This window comes from Papio anubis, chromosome 7 (genome assembly GCF_008728515.1).
Source record: "Papio anubis isolate 15944 chromosome 7, Panubis1.0, whole genome shotgun sequence".
Classification (NCBI taxonomy): Eukaryota; Metazoa; Chordata; class Mammalia; order Primates; family Cercopithecidae; genus Papio; species Papio anubis.
The window spans coordinates 159530169-159547537 of record NC_044982.1 but is presented as its reverse complement, the minus strand read 5'-3'; the positions used below and the strand labels follow the sequence as shown (position 1 = coordinate 159547537).

General features: G+C 44.3%; 2 long non-coding RNA genes across 3 annotated transcripts in view; one reads left to right on the top strand and one right to left on the bottom strand.

The window, feature by feature from the left end:
* Positions 1-551: 551 nt before the first annotated feature.
* LOC110743658 lies at positions 552-12824 on the bottom strand. Of its 2 annotated transcripts, XR_004185234.1 has the most exons (3): positions 12490-12824; positions 8207-8307; positions 552-634 (listed from the first exon to the last, which is right to left on the bottom strand). It is a non-coding gene; the product is annotated as an uncharacterized LOC110743658 (long non-coding RNA). The 2 variants fall into 2 exon arrangements; XR_002522981.2 differs by lacking the exon at positions 552-634 and having other exon boundaries at positions 8120-8307.
* The window catches only part of LOC108586660, a 48967-nt gene continuing 42423 nt past the window's right edge, over positions 10826-17369 (top strand). Inside the window, exon 1 of the long non-coding RNA XR_001904225.3 lies at positions 10826-11287. This is a non-coding gene — a long non-coding RNA (uncharacterized LOC108586660). The remainder of the gene's footprint in view (positions 11288-17369) is intronic.

Below are 17369 nucleotides of genomic sequence, written 5' to 3'. Positions count from 1 at the left end.
AAAGGAGACGAAGTACAAATTAGACCTGCTGCCTAGTTTTCAGCTGCCAGTCGCTGCTTCCTGTTAGCGCCCCTCCTCCATTTATTTTAGCGTCTGCACTTTTAGACCAGAGCGGTGTTGTTGTTGTTTTTCTTGTGGGCTTCAATTTATTCAGTTTGGGACAGGATGATTTATTGAGAGTGCTTACCTCTGTGAAAAGCTATTATATGGAGAATGGTGGCCATTTTCTCTCTTTTACTAAAGAAAGGAGAAAAGAAACCTTCATCCTAGTCAGAGGAATGAGGATATGCTTTCAAGAACTTCCCAATGGAGATGGCTATGAAATACTATGTAGGGATTGTAGGGATGACTGAGAACCCTGCTTCTTGGAAACCTTTTGACTGTAGGATAGCATATTAGTTTGATCAAGCTGCTATAACAAACAGCACCCATAGCCGGGGCCTCAAACAACAAAAATTCTTTTATTCAGTGTTCTGGAGACCAGAAGTCCAAGACCAAGGTGTTGGGAGAATGCGTTCTTTCCGAGCCCTCTCTCCCTGGCCTGTAGAAGGCTACCTTCCCACTGTGTCCTCACATGGTCTTTCTTCTGTGTCCACACATTCCTGGTGTCTCTCCGTGTCCAAATTTCCTCTTCCTGTAAGGACACACCAGTTAGATTGATTAGATGAGGGTCCACCTTAATGGCCACATTTTAACTCCATTGCCTCATTAAAGGTGCTATTTCTAAATATAGTCACATTCGGAGGTGCTGAAGGTAAGGACTTCAACATAAGGATTTTTGGGAGACACAGTTCAGCTCATAACACATCACTTCCATTTGGAGAACATGATTTAGACTCCAGCACGTGAAAGTGGGGGGAACTCTTCCTGGGAAAACTGATTCCACAAACGGGATACTGAAGCCTAAGGCGAGTTACGCAGTGTGGCCAACCTGATGAGGAGGGCTGAGGGGACCTCTGTGGACACCCTGTCCCAGCCTGTAAGTCTGTGCTCCAGAATGTGTGGAACTCTCCAGAAAAAACATGCTCCCATCAATGCAAGATAACATTGCTGCTGTGGCCAGTGGCACAGGATATGCTTCTGTCCTGCTGACTGTGATCTGGGGAAGGTAATTCCTGGGGCTTCCAGCCTCTCCACCCTCCAAGTGATGAAGGAGAGGACCTGGGCATCCTGTAGCTTGGGACCACCTGCAGACCCATTCAAGGGCTCTTGATGCAATCCACATGGGTTTGGTTTAGGATGATCTCTTTCTTTCTTTTTCTTTTTTCTTTTTTTTTTTTTGAGATGGAGTTTCGCTCTTGTTGTCCAGGCTGGGCTTTGTGGAGTGCGATCTCGCTCCCTTCACCTCCTGGGTTCAAGTGATTCTCCTGCCTCAGCCTCCCAAGTAGCTGGGATTACAGGCATGCACCACCACGCCTGGCTAATTTTGCATTTTTAGTAGAGACAGGGTTTCTCCATGTTGGTCAGTCTGGTCTCCAGCTCCGGACCTTAGGTGATCCACCCGCCTTGGCCTCTCAAAGTGCTGGATGTGAGCCACCACACCTGGCCAGGATGATCTATTTCTAACGTGAACCCAATGTTAAATCAGAATCAGATCAACACTGGAACAATGATTCACACCTTTGCTACTCAGAGTGAGGGCCACAGACAAGGAGAGGCAGCACCACCAGACAGCTGTGAGAAATTCAGAATCTTAGCTCTGCCCCATATCGACTGAGTGAGAATCCGAGTTGTCATTCAAGTTTGAAATTCTGCTTTAGCAGAATTGCGTCTGTGTGGAGTTACGGGTTCTGTTTAGTTCACTAATGGTAGTGATAGAATTGTTCAAATCACTACTTAATGGCAGTTTCTAAGATGCCCAAATGCTTCAGAAACCAAGAATAAACACCCTGAGAATGTTACTGTCAAGAACTGTGAAGAGTTTATGCTACTTTCAAGGTGATAAGTTAGCCTACCGCCATTTCCTAGATACTGCCAGAAGACATGAAACTCCTGGGTCAGAGACAAAAGACTATTGTAGCATAGAAGGCAGCAGGAGCTTCAGGTTCATATCAGTTCCCCCTACCCTCCACAGGCCATGAGGATGACACAGAGGGCCCAGGTGGACAGGACAGGCAGAGAGTTTGCATTACAGCTAAGGACCCCTGAGTTGAGGAAGCCCCAACCAATGCCACAGAAAAAGGCATTCTCTTTCTTATCCTGGTCAGGAAATAAATGTATCCTCTGCCCCAGAGGGAGTATCTCTATCTTCTAAAGCTATTTGCTATAAAAATATCCTTGAAATGATAGTCTGGAACAAAAACTGATTCAAGAGGTGCAAAAAGACCATGGGGAATTGCCTTCCAAAATTTGCTTTCTCGAATGTCCTTTTGTTCATCCGAAATCTCTTTCTCCTTATCCTTGCTTGCAGAGAAACCCAGATATGTCAAAGTTTATAGTTCAGACATAGAGCAGCAATAAATAGGACTCAGTTTAAGCCTATCTCGAGCCTTAAGGAAACTTGCATGTAGGAACTGCATATACTGGAAGGTTGTAATTTCTATTTTGTACGTAATGACCTGTTGGGATCTGTTTTCACAGAAATGCAGTGAATGGGTCAGAAGGCTGTTCAGATTCCTTCTCTTGACTTAATCATGTGATGAATTAGTTAAAAGAATATAAATCAAAATAGTAATAGATGATAACAGTAGTTTCAACTTTTAACATTTACATTCATTAATGCACTTTGACATTCATGATCTAATTTAATTCTCAAAACATGATTGCTTGTCTTTTTCATATGAAGACAGTCAAAGACATTAAATGACTTGCTTGAAATCATGGCTAATGCGAGTTAGCCAGGTCTCACATCCGCAGCTGCGACTTCCTAGTAGGGAAAATTTAGCTGACACACATACTCAGTCAAGAGGAAAAAAAAAAATGGAAGTGACTTTCACAAATAAAAATCAATACCATTAATTCTACCAGGAAAGAGAATCACCAAAAAAGCACAAATGAATTAATTTTTCCCTTCTACAGACATTTTTGTAGCAACTTAGCACTTTCCAGGGAATGTTTTTTGCACATGCAGGATCATTAACAAGATTTAGCTTCTTCTCATGGCATTTACTCCCCTCGAATCAGGAATCTTGACTGAAACAGAATCTATAAGGGGAGTGTTGTTTGTTATATTGGAAGCCTGACTCTGAATTCATTCAATGAATGCTTCCAAAATACTACACAAGAGCCTATTGTGGTATCACATTAGCTACCGTAAGCTTACTGTATGTGAAGCCCTCGTCTAATTGACTGTACTGCGTAGTGCCAGGCTTATTAACTCATATTGAGGAGCAGACTTGAAGGGAGACTTTACTATTCCATTCAGTATATTTTGGAGCATTTTAATGACAACTTTTTCTTTTTTTTTTTCTATCTTTGTTTTTAGTCTACACATTATTGCCTGGACACCAAGGCTGCCTGTCTCCCGTCTTTGTCTTAGTGCTTTGCAGGGATAGGCTTGGATTGGCCTATGGGTTTCTACCTATTTAGACATTCTCCTCATTTATTCATTCATCCTTTCTCATCCCTTCACAGGCATTGCATAGGTGCTTGAGAAGCTCGCCTGACTTCTGGGGCTTCCAGCCATTGGAGCCCACATGGCCCATTGATGCAGTTCCTGCTCTGTGACATGCCCGTCTCTGATGTTAAAAAACTTTTTTTGGAGGGAAAACAAATGGTATTTTTTTTTTTTTTAGAACTTCTTAGTTGTAGATCACACGATTAGGTTTTTAGCCGACATCTTCTTAAACATATTTCCAACTGTGTTTTCAAACAATACAGTTGCTTGGAAAATCTTCGGCCGAAAGAATCTAGTCTCAGTGTTGCTGACTTGAGATTTAAAACTATGTCAGACAGAGGCCAGCCCAGGTGAGGTTCCCTTTGTTATTCAGTGAAGGAGAGAAAACTAAAGAACAAAAAGGCAGGTGTTTGGACCCGGCATGACCGTGTCACTACTTTGATGGTGGCTGTCATTTTGGAGGGTACCATTGTTCCATGCCACTGTCAAAAAGCTGTGGCCCATATTGAGGAGGAGGGGAGGAATCTTTTGCTGATTCCACAACAAAGAAAGTCAGAGAGAGGGTGGCTCTGTGTGGCTGGTGCTACGGTCTCACTGGTTTTCCTTCAAGCCTCCTGCTGGGAGTAAAAGGTGCGGGAAGTAGGGTCTTCGAGTGGATTTAGGGTGGGATGATTTTGTGTTTGGGGGCATACAGAGGATAACTGAGGCAGGACTGCTAAGCCCCCTTTTCAGTGGTTTGAGATTATATGCAACATACTAGAATCCAGGCTGGAACTGGTGAAATTGTACCAGCTTCCCTCAGCTGTATCTCCTCAACATCCCCCCGGCACACCGCTCTGTGGGCTGCCAGGGCTTTTGGAAAGGGGAACCTTGAACTTGACATGCCAGCTCCCTGCATTGTTCATGGGAAGGGCACACATTCTTTTCTGCTTTTCCGGGCCATGGGGGCCCCATGAGGGAGAGCGAAGAAACAGGTGCAGCTCCCACATCCTCATGGACAGGCCCTCCCTATGTCATGCTCCATCAGCTGCACTGTGTCTCAAATTTTAATGTGCCCTCAAGCCTGTGGGGACCTTGTTCAAATGCAGTTTATGTTTCAGTGGGTATCCATGGGACGTGAGATCCTGCATTCATTACAAGGTTCCAGGAGACGCTGGTACTGCTGGTACATGGATATTTTCAGTATCAGGGGCCTGGAGAACCATTACCTCTACTCTCTTAACATTTGTATTTTAAATTTAATTTCTAAAAGATATTTATAGCATTATAATTGACATACAATAAACTGCACATAAAGAATATAATTTGATATGTTTGACATATGTATAATAGTCAAGAAACCATCACCACAATCAAGATAGTCAACATATCTGTCACTCTCCAAAATTTCCTGATACCCCCCGTAGAGTCGTTATAATTGCTTCTGACCCTTCCAGGCAGCCACTAGCTGCTCTGATACTATAGACTCATTTGCATTTCCTACAGTTTTGTATAAATAGAGCCATAGAATATGTTATCTTTTTTTTTGCTTTGTCTTCTCTTGTCAAGCATAATTATTTTGAGATTTATTTATGTTGCAGCCTGAATCCATAGTTCATTCCCTTTTCTGCAATGGATGTTTGGGTTGTTTGCAGCATGTGGTTATTGCAAATGAAGCTGCTGGTGAACACTGATGTGCGTGTGTTTGTATGCACCTTGACTTTCAATCCTGTTAGGCAAGTACTTGGGGGTAAAGTGACTGCATCACATGGTAGATGAATTTTTAACCTTTTAAGAAACTGATAAGCTGTTTTCCAAAATGATTGTGCCATTTTCATTCCCCCCAGCAGTGTGTGAGCGTTCCAGATCCTCTGAATCCCTGCGAACATCTGTCACCATCAATCTTAACTTTAGTCATTCTCATGTGTGCCTTGTGGTACTTCCTTGGGGTTTCAATTTGTACTTTTCTAATAAGTCATGATACTGAGTGTCTTTTTATATGGTTATTTGCGATCCGTATATGTTCCTGGCTGAAATGCCTGCTCAAATCTTTTGTCCATTAAAAAAATGGGTTGTTTACCGGGAGGTGGAGGTTGCAGTGAGCCGAGATCGCGCTACTGCCTCCAGCCTGGGCGACAGAACAAGACTCTGTCTCAAAAAAAAAAAACAAAAAAAAAAGTTTGTTGTTTATTTTCCCATTACTTAGTTTTGAGAATTCTTTATATATTCTAGATTTTTTAAGTAGATCTATGATTTGCAGATATTTTCTGTCAATCTGTAGCTTGTCTTTGGGCAAGCAAAATGATTAATTTTGATGAAGTGTTTTTGATGTCATAAATATGAAATCTTTGCCTGACCTAAGGACACAGAGCCTTCCTCCTATTTATACTTGTAGAAGTTTTTCGTCTTAGGCTTTGGGTTTATGTCTAAGATAATTTTTTTAGTTACTTTTTGGCATAGGGTATGTGGTTTGTCTGTTCTCACATGGCTGATAAAGGCATACCTGAGACTGGGTAATTTAAAAGGAAAGAGTTTTAATGGACTCACATTCCACATGGCTGGGGAGGCCTCACGATCATGGCAGAAGACGAATGAGGAGCAAAGTCACATCTTACATGGTGGCAGGCAAGAGAGCTTGTGCAGAGGAACTGCCCTTTATGAAACCATCAGATCTTGTGAGACTTATTCAAGATCCCGAGAACAGCCTGGGGGAAACCGCCCCCGTGATTCAGTTACCTCCACCGGTTTCCTCCCGTGACACATGGGAATTCTGGGAGCTACAATTCAGGGTGAGATTTTGGTGAAGACACAGCCAAACCGTATCAGGGTATGTATATATAATCTGTTATTTATTCCAGTGCCGTTTGTAGAAAAGAACTGCCCTTTCTCCACCAAATTGCCCTGGCAGTTTTGTCAAAAATTAGTTGTCCATATATGTGTGGGCCTGTACCTGGCCTCTTTATTCTCTTCCCTGGATTGAACTGTCTCTATGCTGGTACAACATTCTCTTGATGACTGTAGCTTTATAAGAAGTCTTGAAATCAAATTGTCTTAGTCCTCCAACGTGGTTCCTTCTCAAAGTACTTTTGGCAGTTTCCAGATTGTCTGCATTTCCACGTGAATGTTAGAATCGGCTTGTCAGTCTCTCTGAAAAATTGCCGGGATTTTGACTGGGCGTGCATTGGATCTATAGATCAATTTGGGAAGAATAAGCATCTTAAAAATATCAGCTCTTCTAGGCTGGGTGCGGTGGCTCATGCCTGTGATCCTAGCACTTTGGGAGGCCTAGGCAGGCGGATCATCTGAGGTTGGGAGTTTGAAACCAGCCTGACAAACATGGAAAAACCCCGTCTCTACTAAAAATACAAAATTAGCTGGGTGTCGTGGCACACGCCTGTAATCCCAGCTATGCGGGAGGCTGAGGCAGTAGAATCGCTTGAACCTGGGAGGCAGAGGTTGTAGTGAGCTGAGATCGCGCCATTGTACTCCAAGCTGGGCAATAAGAGTGAAACTCGTTCTCAAAACAAAACAAAAAACAAAACAAAACAAAACAAAAAAAACAACTCTTCTAATTGATGAGCAAAAAACTTCCCTTCATTTACTGAGGTCTTTCATTTCTCTCAGCAAAGATTCAGAGAATCTTTAATCTCTTGTTTAAAAAATCTCATTTCAATTTTTGTTTCTGTTTCATAAAAGAGAAATAAACTCACATGCCATTATCTCTGGAGTCAAAAACCTTACCCTACCTTTTCAAAGTCATCACTTACTTACTTGGGAAGTCATTGCTTACTTGGGAAAAATAATTGCAGTCTTTCTTTCAGCTACAACTTGCCTACAAGTGAAGTGGGTTTTCTTTCTTGCTCCACAGAGACGTCGTAAGTTCAATTATTTATCATAATTGTTTTAAAATCCAAGGTGTCATGGTATTATTCTTGTTTTCATCTATATATCGTAATTTTAGTATTTGCAAAATTACTTTTTAAATTTTCTTTTGCCATTAAGTTGGCAATAATGATAGTCGATTATACAAATACTTCACAATTAAAGAACAAAAACATCATTATAAAGACATGCATTCCTGTGATCAACAGCACATTAAAACCTGCTATTTTAAGACATAATAGCACTTTTAATTAACTTACAGTAGACTTTTTATTATAAAAGATTAAACTATCAGGCCAGGCGTGGTGGCTCATGCCTGTAATCCCAGCACTTTGGGAGGCCGAGGCGGGCAGATCACGAGGTCAGGAGATCAAGACCATCCTGGTTAACACCGTGAAACCCCGTCTCTACTAAAAATACAAAAAACTAGCCGGGCGAGGTGGCGGCGCCTGTAGTCCCAGCTACTAGGGAGGCTGAGGCAGGAGAATGGCGTGAACCCAGGAGGCGGAGCTTGCAGTGAGCCGAGATCGGGTCACTGCACTCCAGCCTGGGCGACAGAGTGAGACTCCGTCTCAAAAAAAAAAAAAAAAAATTAAAAGATCAGATATACATTAAAGTAATACTAAGCAAATAATTAAAACTAAGGAAATCAAGAAATGACATCCTGGCATTAGTAACACCTTATCTTGTGAAATGGCTAGGTTGGAGAGCAGCAAAATTGTTTATTCCACGTCACAGTTAAGGTAATTGCATTTTGTAGAAAAGGAGCGAGATTAGGCACCAGAAGACCTTGGTTTGGAAAGCAGCACTGCTTTCTGTCAGCTGTCTGTGGGGCTGGAATCGATCTCTAGAGGATGCACGGCTGCCTGCGCGTTTTCCCGGGATCGCATCTGTTGGAGAGCATAGACTCAGGGTCAACCACTTTTTGGATATTTGTTTCCTGTGTAGCTTTGAGTAAGTTACACACCTATATAAGCCTCAGTTTCTTCTTCTGTAAAATGTAGGTAAAAATCCATCTATTGAACTGGATATTGTAAAGATTACAGAGTTAGTATGCAAGTAACATACTTAGTATAACACTTAGACAGAAGTACCAATATTATTACTACCACTGATGCTACTTCGGTGCCTTCCTCATAGATCATTGCTGGGGAGAACCAAGCCTCTTCTACTCTCTCTCTTTTGTTGCTAGGGTGAACCAAGCCTCTTCTCTTCTCTCTCTCTCTCTTTTTACTAGGGAGAACCAAGCCTCTTCTCCTCTGTCTCTCTCTCTCTCTCATTGCTAGGGAGAACCAAACCTCTTCTCCTCTCCCTCTCTCTCTCTCTCTCTCTCTCTCTCTCTGTCTTTGCTAGGGACAGCCAAGCCTCTTCTCTCTCTCTTTCTCTCTCTCTCTCTCATTGCCAGGGAGAACTAGGCCTCTCTCTTTTGCTAGAGGGGAACCAGGCCTCCTCTCTCTCTCTCTCTCCTTTGTTGCTAGGGTGAACCAAGCCTCTTCTCTTCTCTCTCTTTCTCTCTTTACTAGGGACAACTAAGCCTCTTCTCCTCTGTCTCTGTCTGTCTCTCTCTCTTGTTGCTAGGGAGAACCAAACCTCCTCTCTCTCTCTCTCCCTCTCTCTTTGCTAAGGACAACCAAGCCTCTTCTCTCCCTCTGTCTCTCTCTTGTTGCTAGGGAGAACCAGGTCTCTCTCTCTCTCTCTCTCTCTCTCTCTCTCTCTCCCCCCCACTCCCCTCCCCCCCCCTCCCCTCCCCCCCCCGCCTCTTTTGCTAGGGAGAGCCAAGCCTTCTCTCCCTCTCTGTCTCTCTCTTTTTCGCTAGGGAGAACCAGGCCTCTCTTCTCTTCTCTTCTCTTCCTTCTCTTTTTCTTCTCTCTCTCTCTCTCTCTGTCTTTGCTAGGGACAGCCAAGCCTCTCCTCTCCTCTCTCTCTCTCTCTCTCATTGCCAGGGAGAACCAGGCCTCTCTCTCTCTTTTGCTAGAGGGAACCAGGCCTCCTCTCTCTCTCTCTCTCTCTCTCTCTCTCTCTCTTTTGTTGCTAGGGTGAACCAAGCCTCTTCTCTTCTCTCTCTCTCTCTCTTTACTAGGGACGACTAAGCCTCTTCTCCTCTGTCTCTGTCTGTCTCTCTCTCGTTGCTAGGGAGAACCAAACCTTCTCTCTCTCTCTCTCTCTCTCTTTGCTCTCTCTCTCTCTCTCTTTGCTAGGGACAACCAAGCCTCTTCTCTCTCTCTGTCTCTCTCTTGTTGCTAGGGAGAACCAGGTCTCTCTCTCTCTCTCTCTCTCTCTCTCTCTCTCTCCCCCCCACTCCCCTCCCCCCCCCTCCCCCCCCCCCCCCGCCTCTTTTGCTAGGGAGAGCCAAGCCTTCTCTCCCTCTCTGTCTCTCTCTTTTTCGCTAGGGAGAACCAGGCTGCCCTGCCCTGCCCTGCCCTGCCCTCCCCTCCCCTCTCTTTTTTCTTCTCTCTCTCTCTCTCTCTCTCTCTCTCTCTCTCTCTCTCTCTCTCTCGTTGTTAGGAAGAACCAGGCCTCTTCTCCTCTCTCCCTGTTTTTGCGTAGATTATGACTTCTCTGGGAAAATGGGTAAGAATTTCTCTGTGGGACTATAAAGTCTGACTTTCTGTTTCAACTATAATTTCTTTCTTTTTTCTATTACTAGAATCCCTTAAACTTCTGGGTTAATTCTTCATATAAGCTGCTTTCAGATTTTGTTCTGCTGTTTTTGTCTTCTTTATCGGGGATGATAAAGGAGGCAAAACTCAGAGATCCTCTATTCAGTTGCAAATGGTTCCTTCTATAATTTTATAGAAAGTGATAATGGGTAAGATAATATTTTCAGAAGCTTTGTTTGATCAGTGTCAATCGATGATGGTATGGATTCATCTGTCATCTGCACTGTAACCCGTAGAACTAAAAGACAATTCAAGTCTCATCGCTGGTGCTGTCATGGGCGGGTGAGAATGGTTACTCGGGTATCCTTTTCTCCCATTTAGGAAGCAAAATGAACCGAAGGAATATGACAAGGGGCAGAAAGATACACTTTTTTTAGTAAGATAATTGCTCGTGACTACAGTAGCAGTCATTAGGCTTAATTTAGATTCCAATGATGTGTCAAAATATGTTTTTAGGATGGGCGTGATGGCTCATGCCTATAAACCCAGCACTTTGGGAGGCTGAGGCAGGCAGATCACCTGAGGTCAGGAGTTCAAGACCAGCCTGGCCAACATGGTAAAATCCCGTCTCTACTAAAAATACAAAAAATTAGCCAGCCATGGTGGCGCGTGCCTGTAATCCCAGCTTCTTGGGAGGCTGAGGCAGGAGAATCACTTGAACCTGGGAGGCAGAGGTTGCAGTGAGCCGAGATCACTATAGCCTGGGTGACAAGAGCAAAATTTCATCTCAAAAACAATATATTTAATTCTTCTTCATTTAGTATGTAGAAGGCAAGTGTTTACCCAAGTTCTGATGCAGAAACAGCTTTTCTTTCTGGAGAACATTTGGGTCCTGCTCATGTGCTGGGACCATCACACTAGGCCTGACTGCAGGATGCCCCCAGACATGGAGCCACCTGGCCCCCGGCCTCAGCCCTCCCAGGAGTGTGTGTCTACACCTCCTGCTCTGGTCCACCCCCCAGCTGTTCTGATTTCCTGGCTGACGTCCCTGCCATGGAGTGTCTGAGAGTGGGAGGCTGCTCATCAACAAAGGAGGTGGAATTAGGAAGGCCGGCCAGATTTTCCCTCTGAATGTGGACAGGGAAATATGGGGAGAATGATTCAGTCATTTTCAGGAGAAGATGCCGAATTGAAGCTGCAAGAACGGCCGTGGGCCGTCGTGATGGAGCAGGACTTTCGACTCGGGAGAAAAAGTCATTGAGGGACTCAGGTGAGGTGTGCACTTGGGGGCAGCAGGGGGGTTATCCACAGAGGGGAGGAAGCAGAGTGGCCACTGCGCACTAAGATAACCCCTTCTTCCTGCTGCCTGGGGCCCTCAGCGGCCTGGGTCAGGCACAGTTGCCACTCGTGCTTTTCTCATAAGGCTGATCTACATAATGATGTTCTGCGTTCCGATGAGGTTTCCCTTCTTTCCACGTTTCTCCTTATGACAAAGGCCCTATTGCTGGAGGTAGCTGAGAAACTTCTCTGTTACCCAAATGGTGCAAGTAACGCAACAGCCATATTTCCATGCAAGAGTCAGTGCAGGGGCAGCTTTGTCAAAGGGAGGTACCCTTGCCTTCAGTGTAGGTGGCAAGGCCTCGTTGCACACTACAATGTTCTCACATTGGCTGGGCATGGTGGCATACTCCTGTAATCCCAGCACTTTGGGAGGCCGAGGTGGGTGGATCACGAGGTCAGGAGATTGAGACCATCCTGGCTAACACGGTGAAATCCCATCTCTGTTAAAAATAAAAAAAATTAGCCAGGCGTGGTGGTGGACACCTGTAGTCCCAGCTTCTTGGGAGGCTGAGGCAGGAGAATAGCTTGAACCTGGGAGGTGGAGGTTGCAGTGAGCCAAGATCGCACTACTGCACTTAAAAAAAAAAAGAGAGAGAGAGAGAGAAAGAAAAAGAATGTTCTCATATCTCCTCTTTGGAGTTGAGTTCAATCTGGTCCCACGGGGGCAAGCTGCTTTTACACGAAGAAATGACACACCTGCCAAAGTCTGTGCGTTTCCTCAGACTCATCTTCACAACCTCCCTGTCGCGGCCATGAAGCAAGTGTAGATGGCCGAGTCATCTTACCCTGAATGGACGTTGGCTGTTCTTACTCTGACCCGTAGTGCAAGGCTGTGAAAATGTCCTTGCAAACTGAGACTATGCAAAACAATCCTAATAATCAAAGGCATGTGTCCGGGTCCTTTAACAACATTTGTGGAAACATTTAGAAGTTCTCTTATTGTGGGTTATAAATGCATAGGGAAATTAAAAACTAGCAAAACTACTACTTATATAGCACATTGTGATTGAAACATTAGAAACTTTGAGGATTAAAATGTTTTACTTGATTGTAAAAAAAAAAAAAGAAAGAAAGAAAACATCTTTCTAAGAGGAGTTTGAGCAGTGCGTGCCTTCTCAGCACATCCCTTACCGTAGGGAGTGTGCGTCTTTTCTAACCCTTGGCGACGTGTCATGCTCCTTTCTGTGGGATCACCTCCTGCATTGTATTCCTTTTGTTTTCAATGAGGCTTCCTATAATATAAAGAGCTTTTGCTGGAGTCACTTCTTCTGAGGCGTCTTCCTCCTCTCTGTCACAGCCACTTTCTTCGTTCATGACAATAAATTCTCCTTCACTCAGTTCCCTGGTTGCATGGCGGCAGTGTCAACATTCCCCAGGTCAGCTATTTCTTTTATGACTCCACTTTCAACTCAGATCTCACTTCCACCAGGATCACTTTTTATTGATTTTTGCACTTTCATCTTTTCTGGCCAATCCCTCTTGTGATTACCCATTGTTGTCCTCAATGGAAGGTCCTGGCAACCTTGTTGAAAATCACTTGGCCCAAAACGTGAGGGTTTATTCCTGGACTCCCATTTCCACCACCTTGGTCTATATGTGTATCCTATGGCAGCTATGGTTTGTGCCTCAGTCTTGAGCCGGTGGTTTGTGCCTCTCTGAGCCGTGGTTTGTGTCTCTCTGAGCCATGGTTTGTGTCTCTCTGAGCTATGGTCTGTGTGCCTCTCTGAGCCGTGGTTTGTGTCTCTCTGAGCCGTGGTTTCCTGATTTGGAAGCAACTCCCTAGAGGATGTTTTTGAAAATGAGAAAATCTGTGAAAAGCATTTCGTACTGTGCCTAGAAACATAGCAAATGCCGCTGGGCTTGGTGGCTCACGCCAGTAGCCCTTTGGGAAGCCAAGGCAGGCAGATCACCTGAGGTCGGGAGTTTGAGACCAGCCTGATCAACATGGAGAAACCCCATCTCTACTAAAAAACAACAACAACAACAACAACAAAATTAGCTAGGCATGGTGGTGCGCACCTGTAATGCCAGCTGCTTGGGAGGCTGAGGCAGGAGAATCACTTGAACCCTGGAGGCAGAGGTTGTGGTGAGCTGAGATTGTGCCAGTGCACTCCAGCCTGGGCAACAAGAGCGAAACTCTGTCACAAAAAAAAAAAAAAAAACCACAAAAACAAAAAAAACCCTCATAGTAAATGCTCAATAAATCAGACTTCTTATTACTGAATCATTGATGACATAGGGCTACGATTGGCCATTGTCAACAACTTTTCTGCCCGCTGCCTTTGAACACACCACTCAAGTTGCAGGTGACAACTTTTGTAACCTTTTCTCCCTAAAACACATGGTGCAGTATTCATTTTGGCTGTGTCATCAGAATAAGACATGTAAATTGTGATGCCCCAAAGGGTGACTTATCCCAGAGTGAACCTCCCAAGAAAGACCGAGACAGGCTCTAACCCCAGGATAAGCAAGCTGGTAGTACCCGTCTCCTACTCCCCCTCGGGGAGGTATAGCCGCTCAGAAGCGTGACACTGTCATTATCATGTTCTCTGGCATACAGACAGTTTTCCCTAGCTTGAGGACACCTGCTGACTTGCAGATTCTTAGTATCACCCCAGGTCATGTCTGTTGTGATGGTGAACCTGGCAGTGACTGCCTAGAAGGGAACGCTTGCCACCTGGCAGGAAACTACTATATGCTTAACCAAGCCAGCTCTATAACCTTCTCTCAAAACACGTAATTGTCAGGTCACTTCATGGACCAGGAAAATGATAGAACTGCCTAGCAGCACACATTTTTTACAAACTTTTTTTTTTTTTTTAACCTCACTTTACAAACAAGTTCTCAGGAGTTCCTTCAGAGGTTAATTGAGAAGAGATTTGCGACTTCAGCGTAGGTTTGAAGTTCCCAGTGCAGGGCAGTTTTGCCTTTGTACCAATCTACCATTATATAAACACAGGTGAAGTTTTATTTTTAGCTACATTCTATTTAATTGGACATTACTCAATCTAGAGAATCAGTAGGAGGTTGCTTCCTTGCTGTTTTCCATCAAAAAACTAAAAATTTAAAGCCAACATCCCTTGATTCATTTTATTCCTTACCCATCTGGTTTAATCAGGAGGTATTTCTGACTCAGTTATTGAGAATTAAAGATTATATGATATTTCTGGGCAAAGCCTGGCTACTCTATAAAAAGTTTTTAGTTGTCCTTAAATTGAAGATAAAATAGATTTTAAAAATAGTATTATAAAATCTATGTAAGGTACAAAAATTATATATAATACAAATTTATGTTTGGGTGCAGTGGCTTTTTTGCATCTGTAATTTCAGCACTTTGGGAGGCTGAGATGGGATGATCACTTGAAGCCAGGAGTTTGAGACCAACCTGAGAAAAATAGCAAGACATACAGCTCTAGAAAAATAAAAGCAACTACCTGGGCATGGTGGTGGATGCCTGTAGCCCCAGCTACTCGGGAGGCTGAGGTGGGAGAATCACTTGAGCCCAGGAGTTTGAGGCTGCAGTGAGCCATGGATGGAACCACTGCACTGAAACTTCAGTGACAGAGTGAGACCCTGTCTCTAAGAAATAAATAACAACAACAACAAAAAAAATTATGCACAGACAACTTGGTTTAAGAAATAACGTGAGGCCAGCACAGTGGTTCACGCCTGTAATCCCAGCACTTTGGGAGGCTGAGGCGGGCAGATCACCTGAGGTCAGGAGTTTGAGACCAGCCTGGCCAACACGGTGAAACCCTGTCTCTACTAAAAATACAAAAAATTAGCTGGGCGTGGTGGCAGGTGCCTGAATCCCAGCTACTTGGGAGGCGGAGGGCAGGAGAATTGCTTGAACCCTGGAGGTGGAGGTTGCTGTGAGCTGAGATCACACCATTGCACTCCAGCCTGGGCAACAAGAGCGAAACAACAACAAAACAAACCAACCAACAGAAAAATGGAAGAAAGAGGAAAGTGAACCATACCTGAAAAGTCTTCTAAGAGGCTCTTCTTGCTCTCACCGCATTCCCCTTCCCAGCCCCCAGAGTCAGAGGAAACTCCTGTGCAGAACTGTGTGATCATGCTCTTAATTTTATTTGTATCCACAAATAGTGCATTGCTTAGCTTTGCATGTTTTTAACCAATATAAATTCAAGCACACTACTTGTATTGTTTATAATTTCATTTCTTTCCTCAGCTAATTCCCGAGATTCACTGAGGTGTTGTGGGTTGGGGTAATTAACTCATTTGTTTTTTTTTTTCTTAAATAGTAGTCCTAAATAAATTAATACATTGTAATACATCCACTCATTCACCTGTCGATGGCTACTTGGACCGTCTCTAGTGTTTTTTGCCTTCACATAAAGTGGGGCTATGAACACTTTTATATGTGACTCCTGACATATAAATTGCAAAATGTTTCTGGTTCGTATATCCAGCTATGGATTCGCTTGTCCGTAGATTATGTTATGCACATTACCGAATCACTGACCGTTATAACAATTACAGTTGTGCAAGCGGCACCCGGGGGACTGGCTGCTCGTGTTCTTGTTCATGCTTGACGTTGTCATAGCTAGTCTGGGATGTGTGAAGTGATAGCACCCGTGGTTTTAGCTTGTGTTTCCGTAAGTACCTGTGAGGCTGAACATCTTTTCATGTGTTTATTGGCTTCGTGTCCTCTCTTCCTTCCTTCCTCCCTCCTTCCCTCCCTCCCTCCCTTCCTTCCTTCCTTCCTCCCTCCCTCCCTGTCCTTCCTTCCTTCCTTCTTTCCTCCCTTCCTTTCCTTTCCTTTCCTCTCCTCCCCTCCCCTCCCCTCTCGTCTCCTTTCCTTTCCTTTCGAGACAGAGTCTCACTCTGTCACCCTGGCTGGAGTGCAGTGGCACAATCTCCACTCATTGCAACCTCCACCTCCCAGGTTCAAGCGATTCTCCTGCCTCAGCCTCCCAAATAGCTGGGATTACAGGCGCCCGCCACCACACCCAGCTAATTTTTGTATTTTTACTAGAGATGGGGTTTCACCATGTTGGCTAGGCTGGTTTCGAACTCCTGACCTCTGGTGATCCAGCCACCTTGGCTTTCCAAAGTCTCGGGATTACAGGTGTGAGCCACTGCGCCCAGCCCTCGTGTGCTTTCTTTTCCAGGAAATGCCTGACTTGTAAGGAGTTCTTTTGTATTCTGGGTGCTATATCCAGAATATATAAGATGGTGAGATATTTTGGCCCCATTTTGTGGTGTATGTATGTCTTCATGCCCCTTTGTAGATACATATCCTGTCATGTGATGTATACATTCATTCTCTGATGTCTTTTAATAATCAGAAGTTCTCAACTGCAATGTATGTGTCTCTTCAGGTATAGTCTGTAGTGTGTGTGTGTGCATGTTTTGTCAACCTGTCCTCCGGTCATAAATGTGTTCTCACACATGGTCTTTTAAAAGACTTATATTTTGCTCTTCACATTTAATTACCTTTAATCTACCTTCCCCTGACTTTTAGTGTGTGTGTGTGTGTGTGTGTGTGTGTGTGTGTGGTGTGAAGTAGAGGTTCAGTGTGTGTGTGGGTGTGTGGTGTGTAGAGGTTCAGTTAAATTTTTTTTTTTTTAATCAAATGCAGCGTTTATTTCTCAGTGGTCTGCAGTGATGACTGTGATAAGTCGGGGTTCCGGGTATGGATGAGTCTGATTCTAGGCGATGCACTCTATGCCACTTGTCATGTCGTAAGTCCCTCGTCAGTCTCCTTGCCTGGCTCTCCTGCTTTGGGAATGTCAAGGACATCCTTGGCCGTTGCTCCTTTCTGGAATGTTAGAATCAGCTTGTCAAGGCCAGGCATGTGGCTCACATTTGTAATCCCAGCGCTTTGGGAGACCAAAGTGGGAAGATTGCTTGAGGCTAGGAGTTCAAGACAAGCCTGGTAGCATAGTGAGCTCTTGTCTCTACCAAAAATAAAAAAAATGTAGCCAGGCATGGGGGCAGGCACTTGTCTTCCTAGCTACTCCGGAGGGTGAGGAGGGAGGATCACT